This window comes from Pipistrellus hanaki, assembly GCF_964339955.1.
Source record: "Pipistrellus hanaki genome assembly, chromosome: 8".
Taxonomy (NCBI): domain Eukaryota; kingdom Metazoa; phylum Chordata; class Mammalia; order Chiroptera; family Vespertilionidae; genus Pipistrellus; species Pipistrellus hanaki.
The window spans coordinates 69,589,580-69,610,106 of NC_140510.1; positions in this window are offsets into that span (position 1 = coordinate 69,589,580).

Sequence of the window (20,527 nt, forward strand, 5' to 3'; positions counted from 1 at the left end):
GTAGAAGCTTAGCAAAATCCTTGGGGATATTCTGTAGGAGACTTCTAATGAATGTAGACATAATGTTTAAAGGCTTGACATTTTTTAAAAATATATTTTATTGATTTTACACAGAGAGGAATTGAGAAGGACAGAGAGAAACGTTGATGAGAGAGAAACATTGACCAGCTGCCTCTTGCACCCACACCCACCCCCCACTGGGGATGCTTCCACAACCAAGGTACATGCCCTTGACCGGAATCGAACCCGGAACCTTTCAGTCCGCAGACTGATGCTCTATCCACTGAGCCAAACCGGTCCCGGCTAAAGGCTTAACTTTTAGCTCTGGCCAGTATGGCGCTGTTGGTTGGAGTGTACTTTCATACACCAAAGGGTCATGGAACATGGTCCCATTCACAACACATGACAGGCTGCAGGTTTGAACCTGGTCCAGGTATTAGGCAGGAAGTTAGACATGAGTGGCTTGGGGGGGGTTGGGAAAACAGGGCCTTCAGACCCCTCTCTATGCGCGGCCCAGCAGCCAGCAGACCTCCAGCAGGCAGGCTCAGAATCAGTCAGTTTTTGGCACAAGCTCAGAGGAAAAAGACATGACCTCAATAGCACCTTACTAGGGCCCTGGACTAATTATAACAAAATTTGCATATTTGCATTGTAGTTTTGCCCCATCCCATGGGTTTCTCTGTATGCATTATGGGTAAGGGCATGCACAAAAGAAATTTAGTTATATAATCCTTTTCTATCAATCATCCCTGAATGCAAGTGACAGTCTCCACCCAGAAAATCCCCCATATTGCATAACAAAAGCTAAGTGTCCGACTGTTCATTTGACCATTCGGCAAGTCGCTATGATGCCCACTGTCCACCAGTGGGCAGACGCTTCATCCAGTAGGTTAGCTTGCTGCAGGGGCCCAGCCGATTGGGATTTGGGGAGATAGGGCTGGACACACCCTGGAGCCCTCCTGAAATCCTTCCTCAACTCTGATCATCATGCACTGGTGGGGTCCCTCAGCCTGGCCTGTACCCTCTCACAATCTGGGACCCCTCGGGATGTCAGAGAGCTGGTTTCAGCCTGATTCCCGCCCGCTGAGAGACCTCACTGGTGCACAAATCCGTGCACAGGGCCTCTAGTTTAAACCACATAACCCCAGAGTTGGGGGCCATGGTCTCTCCTCTCTCAGAGTATATCTTCAATAAATCCCACTTGGCTTCACTTTCATTTTTGCTAACCTTCAAACCTCTTCTGTGTCAATAAGAAGAACCAAAATCCCAGCCAGTAACTAAAAAAGATGAGAAATAAAATAAATAAATAAATGATGATAATAATGAAGGCGTGACTTTCAGATGCCTGGTTTTGGAAGTACCCCTTTCCCTTCCCTCCCTTATCTGGGGAGAAATAAAGAACAGCCCTAGTGATCTCAAATGAGCAGTCTTTACTAGGTGCCCACAGAGAGCCAGGAGAGCTTGCCAAAATCATGGATATGACAAGATGGGATTTGCTTCCATGGAGTTATGAATGCAGGCAGTTAGTATTTATTAAGTTCTCACTCTGTACAAGTTTCTGCAGAGTTAGTACAATCCTTTGTCCCATGTTAGTTAAGGAGTTTATAATGTAAGACTGAGAAATATTCATCCTAATCATTAAAACCAACTAATGGAAAGGCAGTGATGATGTTGCCTGTCGTTAACAAAGACTTTTGAAGAAATTATAGGCTCTGGACTCTAATAGGGTTTTACCTAATCCTGTTATTACTGGTTTTACAGGTCGACTATCTTCATTTTACTAATAATTTATTATTACGTACTTACTCTATTTTTCTTTGTGATTTCTGAAGCTAATAATTGACATATTAAAGTACCAGGAAATTAATTCAGTTTATTGCCAATTCTTTACTTGAATGTTACCATCAATCAGAAAGACTGAGTGCATGAGTAAAACAAAGAAAATTAAATAGTAACCTATAATTTATTAGCATTAGAATCACTCATTTAAAATTATTTTTAAAAAACCTATGGGCGAAGTATATGGCTCAAAGTCATAAATGCAAATTTGTGCTGTTAACTCAAATCCATGCACTAATTATAGGTAGTTATTTTGCAAGTTTGTTTCCATCATTTGCTCAGCTTTTATGGAAAATTTGCAACCTCTCATGCAAAGGTCATGCGATTTTTATTGATTGTAAGGTACACGCATCCCAGGGAGCAATTAGCTTCAAGAGAAAGCTGTCTATGCCACAGTAATCGAATATAATGGAAAACAATTTTTTGAAGAAAAAAACATCTACATTAAAAACCTACATGTCAATCATTGTGACAGTCAATAAGCTATATTACTTTTTATATCTTTTGTATTTCTCAAGGGCAGACATACGAGATAATTTCTTTCTTGTCCATGGTTTTGGTTTTAATTTTATTTTAGGAATTGTTATCACTGGTTTTCCTACTATCTTTTACAAAAAAAATCATTTTTTTTTAATGTTTAAAAGAAAGTATAGAAATTCTTGGAACATGGTGGCTATGGCAGAACTCTAAATGTAAAATTCCGTATTTTGCACATGAAAACAGCACACTCAGGGGCAGCATTTGCAGCGTGCTTGGTTCCAAACACAAAGCACAGAGAAGTAGGTCCAAATCATTAAGAGCCACCAGGCCTGGCTGGTATCAACCTCTCGGCCAGGAGAGGGTGAGGAAACCCACAGGACCAAGGAGGGAAAGGAGAACAAGAACATGACCTCCTGGTGCTCGCAGAGGCTCGCTGCAATGCCAGCCAAGGTGAGCTGAACCACCATCGCAGGCCTTCTTCCCAGAAGCAGAAGGCTGGCACCTCCGCGGCCACAGTGAGGAGGAGGCACATATGCTTGGATTCTGTCAGCAAGAGGCTCTGGGTTGCTCCTGTGCCACCGTTGATAAGGCAACCTCACCCAAGTGCGTGTTCTGTACCACGGTGTGCTTTATTCCTTATTCTCAACATGCACATCCTTCCAGCGCCCGTTTGGTACATGCCCTCTATCCCCCCACCTGAGGCCAGGCTTCTGGATGCTGGGCTCCTGAATCAAAGACATGAAACTCTCTGTGCACTGTCTTCCAGCAAATTCAAGACAATTTGCACTTCACCTCGCAGAGTATCCAAGTGCCTTGCTTCCTGGAACAAGCCAGGGGATTCTCAGCACACGTTTACTGAGCAGCCAGGTGAAGGATGAAATGATCAGTAGATAGCTCAGTAGATGCAGAGAGATACCATTAGTTTCAGACCAGGATCCTTGCGAATCATTTTGTTAATGGTGCGGTGCCCTCTGTGTCCCCACCTGTTACCCGTGGAAGTGGAGTTCTTGGGGTGCCGCCTGTAGGTGTCTGTGTGGTCTAATATGTGTTCAGGTAGGAGAGGCAGCAAGGTCAGTGCATTAGTAGTGTCTCACACATGTCATCACTTTTAGGGCAAGTTTGAAAAGTTCTCTCAGTTACATCTTTTTTTAATTGAAAATGAGTTTAAATACATTATATTATTTTACTGTTCTTTGTTGTGCTTTTATACTCTTTTATATTAATTTGTTTACATAATTATTAAATTACATGAATCATAAAACTCTACAAATTAGAGTAAAACACTATTTACTGACATGTAAGAGTAAATAACTATATTCTGGAATATTATTTTATCAATGTTTAATTCCCCATTTTAATTTATTTTATTAAGATAAAATAAATCTTAGTTAGCATTATGTAGTTTTTATTTCATCATTGGGAAATCAGATTATGACCTAAGAAAAAAATTAAGTTAAAATGGAAACTAATATTATTTTAAATAAAGTTCTAACAAAACCACTTGTTTAAATAATGGAACTTGAAAAAAAATTTACTCATTTGGAGAGCATCATAAGTTTACACCTATATTTGAAGATATGCAATAAACTAAAATGTTAATTATATAAATAATAAAATAATTTAAAATATGATATGATATACAATTAAAAAGATAAAATTTTGGTCAAGCATTTTTGAAAATATACATATCTAAAATCTATTCCATTACTGGACAAAAAGAGAATTTTCTTTTATAGAAAGTTATTAAAATTAGCATTACCATTTAGAAGATAGAATTATATTTTAAATGTCACTGAATAAATTTCTATAATAATTTAATTAATAAAAAACATTTGTATCAATATAATACATTGTCTAAAATAAAAGAATGTTGGATATATAATTAAAATAAAGTAATAAGCATAGAATTTACTTGGTAATGCTAACCACCTTCTGAGCATTAAGTGACTATAAACACAAAGAAATTTTGTACAAAATGACCTTCTCTTGATAAGTGATTTTGATTAAATGCTAAGTGTCATAATTTGATTTGATTATATACAAAATGCTGCCAATAATCAAAACATATTTCATGAGAAATACCCTGTTCATTATGGTGGCTTTCCTAATGACTGGTCCCAAATCCTGGAATGTCATCCTTTGACAATGAGTTCTAAGTATAAATGAAAAGTGACTGAAGGTGACAATGATATAATGAGGCTACTTATAAATTTTCCTAATGATAAACAACTAGCAACTTTAATCAAAGCATCTTGACATTTTTAAGTGTATTTTTAGAATTTAATCAAAACTATATGATACTCTGTCTCTTTATGAGGTCAGAATATTTATTCAGGAAACATTTACTTGAAAGATTAACATCTACAGGTGCCTTTTTAGGTGTGAATAGGCAAAAATAAAATAATTAATTATTCTAAGAGACCTTGAAATCTATTAGTGGAGAGTACACAGCAATGCACAAGTTATTATTAACAAATATAATCTAATAGGTGGTTACATACCATAACATTATAAGGAGATTGATATTTGTGGGTAATTACTTCTTGCTCAGGAAACCAGGGATGTGGAGATATTTTACACTTGTGATCATAAATAAATACAAAGATTCCAACAAATTAGGGAAATGTAAAATCTAATCAAAAGAAACAAAGCAGGAAGAATTAAGTACTTTCTGGAAAATATATATGTAGATGGATGCATCAAAAGAGAAATTGCAGGAAAAACAGTTTGCTGTTGAACGGTAGCCCATCATGACTTTTGGAGTTAGCTTTTTAATTACTGTATTGTTTAATATAGAATGCAGGAATACAAGGGAGAAGACGCATGATAGTTTTTACCTAACAAATATTAGTTTCGTTTAATTATCCTTAATCATTAGCTTCTCTCTGAATTATATACAAAAAAACAACAACAACAACAAAAAACAAACTATTTAGTGTTTATCTGCAAGTTGACTTCTGCCTAGAATTTTTAAAGTCTGGAATTTGCACAAAAAAAAAAATAGGTAATGTTTCAAGCACAATCACTTGCAGGAAATTGTGAAACAAATTCTTAGACAATTTATAATTAGCTTAAAGAGTTTCTTCTTCCTGTATTCAAATTTTCATACAAAACCCTGCTGGCTTGAAATAAGGGTTAAAATAATTTCAGTCTTTACTATAGATTATTCAGTCAATGTAGAGACCAAGGGTAAATTTTATATTTCATATTTATCACTATCTTTTTATACTTAATTACTTTAAAATGTACTTTAAAATTTTATAATACTCTTCAAAATATTACAATAGTTTCCAAACTACCACTAGTTTTTTACATTTCTAATCACCTTTCATTCTGAAATATTTATAATTTTCTTGGGTTTCTGAAGTTTTTCCACATTTTGAATAGAATAATATGTTGGGGAAAATATTTATTTTTCCCCTCTAGGTTTATTTAACACAGGTTCATAAGAAATAATTTATATTTTAAGTTTTTATGCAAATTCATGTAAAATGTTGTGATAGCTTTAATTTTGTGATGTATTGGTTAAAATATCCTATATAATGAAAGGCTAATATGCAAATCGACTGAAGGGTAGAACAACTGACTGCTATGACATGCACTGACCACAAGGGTGTTAATGCTAAATGCAGGAGCTGCCTCCTGGTGGTCAATGCATGGCTGGCGAGTGCAGCAGTGGTGATAGGATCCTCTCCTGCCTCTGAGGCAGTGTTAACAATGTCTGATTGTGGGGAGCAGGCCTAAGCTGTCAGTGGGACATCCCCTGAGGGCTCCCAGACTGCAAGTGGAGTCCCCACTCAGTGCACGAATTTCATGCACCAGGCCTCTAGTATTCCTATAATTGCACAGATATGTGATCAACAAGTAGAGGGCACACATGAATCCCTCTACCTACTTCTACTGATACTTTATCAATTTTCTTATTATCTATTATTTTTTTTTCTTCATACTTCAAAGAATAGTTTCAGGGGGGTTATTTCTAAAAAAAAAACCTCCTTGTATTTAATATTTTCTTTTGATAAGCACTATACATATCTCCATTGCTATCCTTTTAGGACAAAATTTTATCCTTTTAGGACAAAAGTATTGCTTTACTCTGTAAACAAGTGATGGGCTATGAATTTCAAGTTTAAGGGGAACAAAGGGGGGGTATAAGTTTGGCATTAAAAGAGAGGGAAGGGAAAATGTTCCATGAATAGTTGAGACCAACTGGTGGGACTGAAGTGGACAGAACTGAAACTCAGAGACCGGCCATCCTCTCTTTTCTGGGACTCAGTAATCACTGGGAAACAAGCCCTTTTGACCGAGAGGCTGCGTGATCCCATTCAGACAAGCACAGTCCCCAGCTGGTGGCCAGTTGGCTCCTGGTGTCTTTTAAGTTCCTAGGCTCATAACAAGCCTCCTAGTTCCCCAAACTGTTATTCGATGTGTGGGACAGAAGAACCCTACTTGTGTATGTTTTCCACAGTATAGGTACCAATTATAAAAGTCACAGTTTTATAACTCTCGTAGCAAGGTTATTAAGTGGTTTAAAAGAAAAGGACAATACAATTAGAAATATGAGAGTCAGTAAGTACATAGTCATGAGATGATAGGCGAATGCTTCCTTTTTTTGTGGCAATGGGAATTTCATATTAAACTAAACAAAGCCCCAGCAATCCTCAAGGGGTTTAGGGTCTAATGGAATACGATGAACTCATGATGGCTTAATAAGAAAGCGGTTCAATCGCATAATGCTGATCTGCTCACTTCTTGAGCTTAAATGGCTATACAAGTCTATCCAGAAAATGCATTTTCTATTTTTATGTATTTTCCTCACACACAGCACTTCCAGTGAATATCATTCCAATAATTGCTTCCATTAAACCAATTTAGAAACCATATATTTTATGTAGGAATGAGAAAGGAAGCAAATTAGATTCAGACGCATACTGTGCTAAGTTCTGTGGCTCCATATGGAAATTAAGGAGTATTGAGAAATGCCACTTCCTTCTGAATGCCGTTGTCAATTGCATGGCTCTGCTAACAAAACAACAGGAGGAGACACTGGCTCCCCATCTTGAACAACAGAAACACTGCAGACTTTTACTGAGCAAAGCTGCAGAAACAACAATGGACTGTCAATATTTCCTGAAACCACCATTCATCCTCTTTCCCTGAAAGATGCTTGCAGCTTTCTTGCAAGTCAATTTATACTACTAAAGAGAAAATAAATTTCACATTTTGTAATACTACTGAAGCAGTGCAATTTATATAAATAGATGATAGATAGATAGATAGATAGATAGATTCATTGCTTAAATTGCTTAAATACTTACTTTAGAACTTTTGACTTATAGTTGAAGTTCAATAACTTTGTAGGGATTTCTTTTTCTAGTATTACTTTGCTTTGGTCCCAGTTGTTTTGCTTTTTGTGATTATTTTAAAAATGTGTTTCAGAAAACTAAACATTGTCATAACTTCAATTTGAATAAAATGTGTTATTTTATGTAAATCAGAGGCCCTATCTATAGCTGATATTCTTCCTTACTGCAAAAGAGGGAGTATAGCCGGGACCGGTTTGGCTCAGTGGATAGAGCGTCGGACTGCGGACTGAAAGGTCCCGGGTTCGATTCCGGCAAGGGCATGTACCTTGGTTGCGGGCACATCCCCAGTAGGGGGTGTGCAAGAGGCAGCTGATCGATGTCTCTCTCTCATCGATGTTTCTAACTCTCTATCCCTCTCTCTTCCACTCTGTGAAAAATCAATAAAATATATTTAAAAAAAAAAAAAAAAAAAGAGGGAGTATAAAGTGAGAATCACCCTGGTGTTTGGGGAAGTGGGGGACAAAGGAGAAAGTGCTCAGTGGTGTCTGAGAAGCTGTGTTCTGTGACATCTGATGCCCAGCTTTACCTTTATCTTTTTAGTAGTAGGTTCATTCCTTCCTTAGATCCCATGGGAGGATACATTATTCTTTTAAAAAAATTATGTATATGTATATATATATATATATATATATATATATATATATATATATATATGAGATTATTTCATTTTTAAATATATATTTTATTGATTTTTCTACAGAAAGGAAGAGAGAGGGATAGAGAGCTAGAAACATTGATGAGAGAGAATCATCAATCAGCTGCGTCTTGCACACTCCCTATTGGGGACGTGCCCGCAACCAATGTATGTTTCCCTGACTGGAATCAAACCCAGGACCCTTCAGTCCGCAGGCCAACGCTCTATCCACTATGCCAAACTGGTCCCAGTGAGAGAAAGAGATTATTGATGAAAGAGAATCATTAACTGGTTGCCTCCTGCATGACTGGAGACTGGGAAATGAACTGTGACCTCTTGATTCATATAGGTCAACGCTCAACCTCTGAGCCACTGCTTCTGGGTTACATTCTTCTTTTTTTTGCTCAAACTAATTTGAGTGTGGTTTTGTCACTTGTGACCAAGAATCTTAAGGATTAGATTTGCCTTTTATGGTAAAGATTGTGAAATATTTGCTAATAAGGCCATTTGATTAAAAACACCAGGCTCCTTGCATTTAGAAAGGCACCGGGGTGCACCATGACATGTGGCTGGAAGAGGACACCGCTAGCTGCCAGATGAAGTCATGCAATGATGTAGTGGGGTTGGGAGAGCAGGGCAGCAGTAGAGGAAGCCAAGGGCACAGAGCCTGGAATGCTGAGGTGAGGGCCCGTGGGGCAGAGCTGAATGTGGAGGGGCGGAGTGAGAAGGAAGAGATGAGCTACTTCTCACTTTTCAGGCTATGGGCGTGCCAGGTAGGAATGATGATGCTGTACATCAAGTCTCAGGTTGGAGAAGGTTCCTTTGAAGAGTAAATGATGAGTTTGCTGAGGACATAGTAGATTTCCAACTGCTACTACTCTCTCCCGCTTCCACTACCAGAACTACCTGGGAGATGGCTACTGAGTTTGGGGAAACACAAAAAAGAGCTCACTTTGGAATTTAAATTTTAGATCCCAAGGGATTTGAAATATGTGGAATCAACCTGAAGTGTGGTAGAGGATGACAAGGGTGGGAGACCGAATCAGAACCTGGAGTAACAGCCCCATTTAAGCAACAGTTGGATCAAACAGAGTGGTCAGAGGTGTAGGGAAAAAAAATGAGCGCTTAGTGGTGTTGCAGAAATCAAAGAATGGATCCGTGCAGGAGTAAGAGGTTAACTGCAAAGACCTACAAATACAAAAGTGAAACCCACATCATTGAGAAAAGAGTTAAAGAGATTTATGCAGTCGTGTTAATGGTACCAACAGCATGGGCACCGGATGTGAGGGGGAAGACCTCACGACCCACCCTTGCCCTGAGTTTGATGGCATGACCTCTAACAAGCCTCCTAGTCTCTCTAAGACTTGGCTTTAAAAATATGACATCGTTGACTTTAAGATTTATTCCAAATTTAAATTCCCAGGGTTCCTCTCTTTTTTCTCCAAATTATACTACACGAGATAATTGCAACATTCTTAGAAAATTAAATCTTTATAATACACTGTTTAGCCCTCTATTTAATCAACAATACTTTTCTTCGCCTATTATGTGCTAGTTCCCTGGTGCCAGGAACTTGGGATACAGCAAGTAACAAATAACTTTCCTGGGTTTTCATTTCTGAAAATCCAGTGGAAGTTAATGATCACACAGATAACACTAACAGGAACCAAGTATGAGTGAGTATTACCCAGGATGATGGACCATGCAAAGTCATAGCAAAATAAGCTCTAACAGGGTCAAGAGTAAAGCAGCCTGTGGCCAGGGGTGTGACCAGGAACTGCATGTGCAGAGGCTGGAAGAGAGAAGGTCCGGGGAGGAAGGCCTGTGGCAGTGGTCGTGAGAGGGAGCAGGGAGCAAGCAGGAAGTGGCTTGGAAAGCGTGGAGAGATGACCAGGGACAAGAACATGCAGAAGACATCTGTCATGTTTAGGATTCTTACTACCACCCTTAATTCATTACAAAGGCCCTGGAGGGCTTTAAAACCAAGAGTAATGTAATCCAATGTGTGTTTTAAATATTGCTTCTGGTTCCTATAATAAGGATTGTCTGAGGAAAGTAAGAGCACATGTTGGAAGAGGCATTGTGAAATGGAGGAGATGAGAAATTATGGCTTCTAGGACTGCGGTGAAGAGAGGACCACGTGTGATACAGGCAGAGTAAAGGCAAACAGCCCAGCCTGTGACAGGTTGGACACAGGCAGTGTAAGCCAGGGAGATGGAAAAGTCTGAGCCACACACATGAAATGGAAATGGCCCTGACTGGGATGGGAGCACTGGGGGAAGATCACAATGAGAGGAGAAGATGACAAGTTCAAGTTAAATTTGAGAAGTTAATTGGACCTTGTTGATTTTATTGCTTATCTATTTTTTTCTAAATGAATTGCTTTGCACATTAAGAGTTGCTGCACTTCAATTTCTTGTTTTTTCCCCCAATTAATTTAATATCCTAAACTTCAGAAAATTAACCTCACCCAACCAATAATTTAATGTGCATTTTTTCAAGTTAAACTGATTTTTCTCAATGTCACAAATCAAAAGGATGATGTGCATTTAGATAAAGTCTTCAAAAGTAAGGCCACATATTCTGAGCATAAATGGAATTTCTAGGTGATGTTCATGGTGAAAACCATTTTGGATTTCTGCAAATCAATGATGGACTTATAGATTTTAGTTTGATATCGTGAGGCTATTAATGGTAAGAAAACATAGAAAAATGCTTCTTTGCTGACATTATGGAAAAAAAAAAAACCACAGAATAATGACAGTTGCGTTAACAAATATTATGTGAAGATGGTTCATGTAATTCCATATAAATACCGCACAATTTAATTAATTTTAAAAGGCATTCTCCTAATTTATATAATTGCAAAATTAAAATCCATACACAAATCTCAATATGTTTAGGATTTACACTCACAAATAAAAGTAGGTGAGTTTCTTTGTCTGTTTAGTTTCAGTTTATTGTAGCTGCTATACCATAATAATTTGTAATCTAAGGACAGAATTTGTTTCTGGTATTTGTTTTATTTTTTCCATCGGGCAAGAAGCTGTTTATTCAACACAATACTGCAAACTGCTGCTGTGTTGAGTTCATTGGATAACTGGCATATGTAAGCCTTAAGGTTTGTTTTGATTTTAACATTTGGTCTCTTGGTTGAACGTCAAATAAAAATAAAATTAGGTATTTATTTTATTGTTGTCAAGTTTTCTCAATCTTCTTTATCCCAGACCCTAGCTTAACTCATCTTTATGTAAATTTGTATTAGTTGAGTGCCAGGAGCTAAATAAAAGGAAAATAAATAAATAAAAATTTAATTGCTTTAATCTGATGTCTGTTTCAGTTACCTTCAATCTCTGCTATGTGTCCTTTTCCTCACTTCTGTACCTCACATGTGTATTGAGATTAAAATGAATACCAACCAAAAAGAGCAGTTAATATTATTTGACAAAAAATAAGCCCTGGGCTTTTTGTTAAATGAGGAATACTGGGATAATTTAGAGTTAATGCACTAGGAACATATTTTTGTTCTAGAAAACCTGCTTTCACCTAGCCACATTCAGGACCCACTTCTCCCCAGGTTTGGGAAAATGGCCTATTACAGCACTTTTAAAGTAAGGCACAAACATCACCTTTATCTTCTAATGATTGGTGACCTCAGATAACTCCCTTTTGTGAGAGGGTGGGTGGTTCTTATAACTTGCTTCTAGCCAACAGAATATGGCAAAATGGTATGTAAATGACTGTCTTAACTAGGTTTCATTTATGCCAAAGGCGATGGTGTTACATCCATGTACTCATTTAGGAGTGCAGTCTTGATAGTCTCCTTCTGGTCTTGGCAAGACAAACTGCCATGGTGTAGGCCGCCTTAAAAGTAAGCAATGTGTGAGGCCGGGAGACACCCAAAAGGCATCCAGGAGTTCCAAGTGGCCTCCACCTGACAGCCAGGAAGGAGATGAGCCTTTGGTCATACAACCACCAGCAGGTGGCTTTTGCCAATGGAATGAGCTCAGAAGTGGATTCTTTCCTGGCATAGCCTCCCAATGAGCATGCAGCCTAACCGACACCTTGATTGCTGTCTTGTGAAAACAAGATCAGAAGACTTACATAAACCTTGATTGGAATTCCGACCACAGAAACTATGAGATAAAAATGTGTTACTGCCCAGCCGGCATGGCTCAGTGATTGAGCCATGACCTATGAACCAGGGGATCATGGTTCCGTTCCTGGTCAGGGCACACACCCAAGTTGTGGGCTCCATCCTCAGTGTGGAGCGTGCAGAAGGCAGCCCATTTTTTGTCATTGATGTTTCTATCTCTCTCTCCCTTTTCCTTCCTCTCTTAAATCAATAAATATATATTTAAAAAATGCATTATTTTAAGCTGCTAAATTTGTGGTAAATTTGTTATAAAGCAATGAAAAATAAATTCAGAGGACATAAGAAAACTAATATGGTTCATATAAATAATCACATACTTTAAAATTTGTTATATGCTGACTTTTTGTGTGAATCTTTTATCAATTGGAAAGTTATATATGCTTACATTTAATGTAAACCAATATTGAATAATAACATTTGTTTTGTATCTTCCAAAAAATTCTCATTAATTAAATTAGTGACCTCTCTATGATGGCATTTGCACAAGCATTTGGCTTTTAGTTTTCTTTAAAATCTTGTGAGACATTCTTATTTTCTCTCTCTTTCTCTCAAAATCATGATAATATAGTCCACTGGTATTGTACTATAATGAAATTTAGCTGATTAATCTAAAAGTAATGGGATCCTGATATAAAATACATGTATTCCTATCCACAGAGTTTCCATAGAAACAAAGATCACACTTTCCTGTCAAATCAGGCTTTGGTTACAGAAACCTAAACAGGCGGGCAGGGATAGTTTAAGGGTGGATGCTCATTTTTAAGGAAAAAAGTGAACTATTATTGTTTTAACTAATAAATAATTAGTTATTTCATAACTAATATTTGATTTCAGGAGACCTATTTTGATTGTGACCAATCATGTTTCAAATGCTAAAAGTCAAATTTCCTTTAGATGGTTTAAATGAAAGATTGGCAAGACAGGAATGTGGGTGCTTTTTATGTAGTCTCACTTCACCTCTTGCTGATGACTCACCATCTTCCACTCTTAATGAGGAACAATCTGTGGCCCCTTCAACTTGTAGTGGAGCTGCACAGCACAATTTACTACTCACCAGAAAAACATAACATGATAACGAAACAACAACCCTGCTTTCATATTGAGAAAGAACCTAAACTCATTATTTTCATTGTCAAGATCCAAATTTATACTTCATTTGAAATCAACTACACCAGTGGTCAGCACACTCATCAGTCAACAGAGCCAAATACCAACAGTACAATGATTGAAATTTCTTTTGAGAGCCACATTTTTTAAACTTAAACATCTTCTAACGCCACTTCTTCAAAATAGACTCACCCAGGCAGTGGTATTTTGTGGAGAGCCACACTCAAGGGGCCAAAGACCCACATGTGGCTCTCGAGCTGCAGTTTGTTGACCACAGAACTATACTATTAAAAATTCATTAAATTAAACAGATATTTTTATTTCTTTATATTTTAGGCATCCTCCTATATGCTGATGATAGAGTGACAAGTAAATATGTTCTCTACCCACAGCAAGGTTCTGTTCAGTTGTGAGAACCACACTTGTAACTTAATATAACACATAACTCAATGATGGATTAAAAACGTAGATAAAGCAACTAGTTATTGGAGTATATAGAAAAATATTAATTTTTGATGGAAACTATAAACTGCAAGTTACTTTTGAGTGTTCTCCTACCATATCCATAGACATTTGGTAGAGAGGAGAGAAGGACATGCAAATGGAACATTAATGACTAAATAAGCCCATGTGATCAGCTGGTCCAGGAAACTGGCAGCAAGAAGATTGGAAAATGTAGGTTTGGACCCAATTTGGAAGCATTTAAAGGCCGGCATCCTAATGTCTGTTAATAAACATCTACTTGATGGAAGAAAAATCAATCTGGTGTGTTAAAGCCAGCTCAAGCCAATTTTTACAGGATTGAAGGGGTGATTATGTACATATCCTTCTAATTCCAAGTTCAGTGACTTCACATTGGCAGTTTGAACTTGGCTGTGGTAGGCATATTTATCCATCTTATGAAAATCAGCAAATCTACAAAATGAAGGCTTTATTTCCCAGGAAGTCAGTTATAAAATGCTTACCAGCATAATCTAGTAAACACACACGCACACACACATACACACACACACACACATACACACACACCATGGTACTTACTCATTCACTTAAAAAACTTAAGAAGTATTTATTGAATATTTTCTCTATGTTAGACACTGTTTTGAGGATAACATTTGGGCAACAAATAAAATATTTCTTCCCGAGTGCAGAGATAAACATTCATCTACAATAATCTCATACACTGATAAATGAGATTCAAATCATAGAACTACATAGGGGTGAACCAGAGCTATAGACTGGATTATGGTGAGGAGTTGCTCCTTTAAGAAGGCTGATAAAGAAAGGCCTCTTTACATCAGTAATAACTTAGCTGAGGCACAAATATTGAGGCGCTAACAGCATGAGACAAGGCATCTGAAGCAGAGGAAGTACCCAGTGCAAAGTGTAAGCAACAAGCATGTGTTTTATTGTTTTCCCCTCTAGAAGGCTCATGTGGCTAAAATGCAATAAGTAATGATAAGAACAATAGAAACTGAAAACTGAGCATAGAAAGCCAAGCAGTGATCACTTTAAATTTGGTCTCATAGACCAAGCATCTATGCAGAAATGCTTAAATTAGATGTCTATTAGTGCATCTGTTCATTCATTTATTTGGCATATCTTGGTCACTGACTACCATGTAAACAATTAAGATAAGAAAAATTGGATGATGATATACAGACTCTTCCATAAAGTATTCCTAGTCTTTTGGAAAGGGCATGATGAAAGGTCTGGTCATTGCATTTCCTGGACTGAGTGGAAGTTAAAGTTCCCCTTCTCCACATTTTTGTACCTCATCCTCTCTAAGGCTAATTTAGGAAGATCATTGTTGTTTCTCTGAAATGCTAAAATCCTATAAGAGGTGATAGTAAAATGAAATTGTATTATTAATATTTTGGCTAGGTATATTCAAATTGTACCCCAGAAAATTTAACTGTAAAAAGCACGCGCACGCGCGCGCGCACACACACACACACACACACACACACACACACAAACTGGGACAAAAATAGCTTCAGTTGTTCATATGGAAAATAATACAATCACTAATAATGATGCAAGAATAAACTGTTTTATGTATTCAAGACTGTAAACCTATTTTCCCCACCCTGCACATATCTAAATAGTTAATAAATTAGATTTTACTCCAGCACATGTGTATCACTATTACAAAGCATGTCTACCTGCTGTCCTATGCTATAAAATATTGAAACAAAGCAGTCAGGCTTTTACTATTGAGAAATCATCTATATACGTGGTCGGCAAACTGCGGCTCGCAAGCCACATGCAGCTCTTTGGCCGCTTGAGTGTGGCTCTTCCACAAAATACCACGGTCTGGGCAAGTCTATTTTGAAGAAGTGGCATTAGAAGAAGTTTAAGTTTAAAAAATGTGGCTCTCAAAAGAAATTTCAATCATTGTACTGTTGGTATTTGGCTCTGTTGACTAATGAGTTTGCCGACCACTGGTCTATACCAAAGAAGAAGAAATGCTCAAGAAAGACTTTTTTTGTGTTTGTTTTTTTCCTAGAAGGTATAGAGCTGGTCAGGAAAGGCAGTGAGGTTTATGCTCAGTAGAGAAGAGAAAGAAGAAATGACAAAAACGGACTCCTCAACTCTCCCACAAGCGGAGACCTTCATCATGGCTGTTGGGCTCCCAGGAGGAAAAGGACACGATGAGCGATGAAGGCAGGAGAATGGCCAATGCTCAGCTTTGAGGAAACAGCTTGTAGCTTCCCTTCAGATTGTTTCCCTCGAAACAAGAACTACCCCTTACCGTACTGGGAGTTGAGGAAAGAGTGGGAAATGGGGGGAAATAAGAACTAGTAACAGACTATCATTATTGAGAAAGTTCTAGCCACTAAATATGGCAAGTAAAATGCCTTTAAACCTTGGAAAACCAGAGAAATGTCTCTTTCATAAATAGAAAGGAAAGGCAAGAAAATAATCTTGAGTGACAGCAAGAGTCAAAAACATTGGCTGGTAAAAGTACTGACATAAAAATGTGGACAGTGTTGCCGAGACTGGTTTGGCTCAATGGATAGAGCGTCGGCTTGGGGACCGAAAGGTCCCGGGTTCAATTCCGGTCAAGGGCATGTACCTTGGTTGCGGGCATATCCCCAGTAGGGGGTGTGCAAGAGGCAGCTGATCAATGACTCTCTCTCATCGATGTTTCTAGCTCTCTATCTCTCTCCCTTCCTCTCTGTACAAAATCAATAAAATGTATTTTTAAAAAAATGTGGATAGGGTTAAGTGAGTATAAATCTCTGAATCAAGAGGAAAATAGGAAGAAGAGAAGGAAGAGAGCTACAAAAAAACAACAACTGTATACTCATAAATATATTTTGAAAAATCTGATTTTTGCTAAATGGGCACTAGAAGAAAGAGACTTTGTAATTTTGGTGGCCGGAGACAGAAGTCAGCTGTCTGAAAATATGGCAGGGAATAGGGGTGAACTGGCGATCTGCTGGCATGAATGAGATGGCAGGATTCTTTAATGACTCCTACCCATCTGTTGCCTGCAAATAATGGTTATGAGCACTTTACAAATAAAATTATTTAGTAGCCTCTGTTATGCTTCCCGCTACGAATATAAAATGCATTGTCATCATCAGATCATTCTGAGATATCAGAGGGCTGTAGCTCTAAAATTCAGATTCATTTTACTTTTCACAACTCCGTTCTGCAGAGCTGAGCAATGTCTTTCCATCAGCTCCTGATTCATTGGCAATTTGCTTGGAGGCAGCAGTCTATGTACTGAAGCCAAGGACAGGTAGCTGGAGGAACCACATGCCTCTTCACATGGCAAATGCAAGGAGAAGCCCAGTGTAGAGTCTTTTCTCGCTGGAGTATACATTCTATAAAGGCAGGTATGTTGTTCTTATAATTTTCCCTCTCTCATATGGTTTTTGTGGGAGAGGGAGAGATTCAATGGCACTCATCAGGAGAAGGAAGGCCTGATAGTGCTGGGAAAACATGCTCAGACACATTGGAAGTGGAACAAGTGATATGTGTGATGGAGGTAAAAGAGAGAATGTCTTACTACATTGAAATATACTGTACTTTTAATAGATCACCTTTAAATACATGGTGATATACTACATTCTGTACATTAAATAAAGGGTTAGCTCCTACCATCAACATATATGTACGTCAGTGTGTGCTTATCGATAAGTAGACATTAAAGTATATATAAACATATATACTGCATTTAAATATGATAAAATGATAAAATGAAAATGTTCATGAACCTGGATAGAAGATTTCATCTACATAAAGTTTTTAAATTTTGATTTGTTACATATTTCCTGAAGGTGTATGGACATTATTGGACTCTAACTCTATTGCAAAGGTGGTATCACAAAGCAAGGAATTCTGTTCCAATGGTTTTTCTCTCAATGCTTCATTCTCAGTCAACACACCCCACCAAGAACCAAAGGTGTGTTAGCTGCTTTGCTAAAATATTACAGTGAATAAATGAGTGAGAGAAAGTGATTTCCCTCAAGTCCTTCAATATGAATCTCACAACAATTGAGTGAACTATAAAACGTCAAACATTACTATATAAGGTTATGCATAAGGTCACAGGACTTGCAGAATAGCATTTAGAAGGCAGACACTGACTTCTGAGAAGTAAACACAGAGGGAATGTATAGTTTAAAATGCATAGCTCAGAACTCCAAAATTGAAACAGAGCAAACCCAAACAAAAAGCCTCCTCAGATATAAAGGAGATTCTCAAAAGTCAAGAAAAGAAACCTCCCAAAACATGAACAAAAATCATGTGTGATGTGTTCTGCAAGATCATGTGACTTCAAGCTGCATTCTAATGCCATCGCGGATACTGGAGGCAAAGCCTTGGGAATATGCCAGGAGGACAGTTGGAGGAGAAACACTGCATACGTCCACATGCCGGAAAAGATTGCACACACAGTGAACACATAATCTACAGAGTCAACCAACAGAAGTGCTGTGAGGAGACACATTTGTTCAGATCTAGTCTCTGAGTAAAGAAGTAAATGTCTCCACTGAAAAACTCCACATGGAATCATGGCCTGTAGCCATACTACATGCCTAGCACAACATCCTTTGGAGCCAGATACACCTGTTTTGTGCTGTTCCAAGTAATATATTTAACATGAAGAATCAGTAATATGTGAGATTAATGGAGTCAGTAAGTCTACAAAACTTCTTTGGAAAGTAGCAGGCTGGGAAAAGTTATTCATCCTTGCCTAAGGGGCAAACAATTTCTAAAGCAATGGGGTCCTTTCCTTAAGGGGGGGCAAAGAGATTCCTAACAGACCTCCACTGGCTTCCTTGTGCCCAACTCACTGAGTTGGCATTGCCCTTGGCAATCAATGTACAGTGTGGGCTGTGGACCAAGCAAATGAGAACCATCCAGAATAATTTTTAAAATTACATACCCCTGTGCCTGACTCAAGGCCTGAGGATGATAAATTTTTAATGTTAAAGTGTGAGAAGTTGGACCACACTCTGAGGGTGCTATTCCACAATTGCTGGAAAAGCTAATCAATGTTATTTTATTTTATTTTATTTTTATATATTTTATTGATTTTTTACAGAGAGGAAGGGAGAGAGGTAGAGAGCTAGAAATGTCGATGAGAGAGAAACATCGACCAGTTGCCTCTTGTACACCCCCTACCCGGGATGTGTCCACAACCAATGTACATGCCCTTGACCAGAATAGAACCTGGGACCGTTCAGTTCTCAGACCGACGCTCTACCACTGAGCCAAATTGGCTTCAGCAAATCAATGTTGTTTTTATCATAAACAAGAGACATGTAGAGGGAGTACAGTGCTAACACTGGAAAAGGAAACTGAGGTCATGGTTAGGAAGTGCCCCCACCTTAAAGCAAGGAGCAATGACAATGACTTAGAAGTGACCTCCAAGCAGAAAGTCACAAGAGAAAGAGCTGCTGGCTCTTCTCAAACCTAAACCTAACTCTGGGAGGCAGCATGGGGGTAAGAAGGTCATGGGAATCCAAGCATGACCTCCTGGTTCATAAGTCCATGCATAACCACTGTGAGATTCCAGAGCCAAAGAATGACTATAAAATACACGGCCAACAACAATAACAAAACTTTGGGAAACTCTCAAAACCAAATGTGCAAGATTCAATGGGGAGGAGGGCACATGAACAGCCAAGTGAGGCAGAGGACCAGGCGCCATAAAAGCAGGTGATGGCGTGTGCAGCTCCCCAGCTGTGTTCCTCTGTCTCACTCATGCCCTGAGGTTCTGACCACCTGGCCCAGCACCACCAGTAAAGGAGCATAGCAACACAGACTCTAAAGACATTGCAACATTAGGGGAGACGGGATGTGGCTGGGTTGGGAAGATATTTTAAAAAATATTTTTAACTGATTTCAGAGAGGAATAGAGAAGGAGAGAGAGAGATAGAAACATCAATGATGAGACAGAACCATTGGCTGTCTCTCTCCACCCCATCCCACAACTGGGGATTGAGCCCACAGCCCTGACGCTTGTCCTGACCGGGAAGAAATGTGACCTCCTGGTTCATAGGTTGATGCACAACCACTGAGCCACACCAGCAGGGCTTTTTTTTTTTTTTTTTTTTTTTTAAGAATTTTAACATGTGCAGTTCATCTTGTCAGTTCCAATGTTTCCCTTTTTACCCCAAAAGTAGTGAGTAGCCCAACTGAGAAGAGATAACTTGTGGGAAATAACAATGGCTGGGTGAAGTAGTGGGGGCTTCTTAAGGTCAGAAGAAGTGAACCTAGATGGCTTCATCCTTCTTAATTTCCCAGATAAGTGGAAAACATCATATCCCAGCATAGTATCTCATAATTTTCAGTAATTTGTACTAACGATAACATTTATGAAATCTGTGAGAAATGCAAGCACTATAAAAACAAAATAAAATTCCACAATTAACTAAACTTAAAACAGAGGCATCAGAAGAAACGAATCACCCAGAACAAAACTCA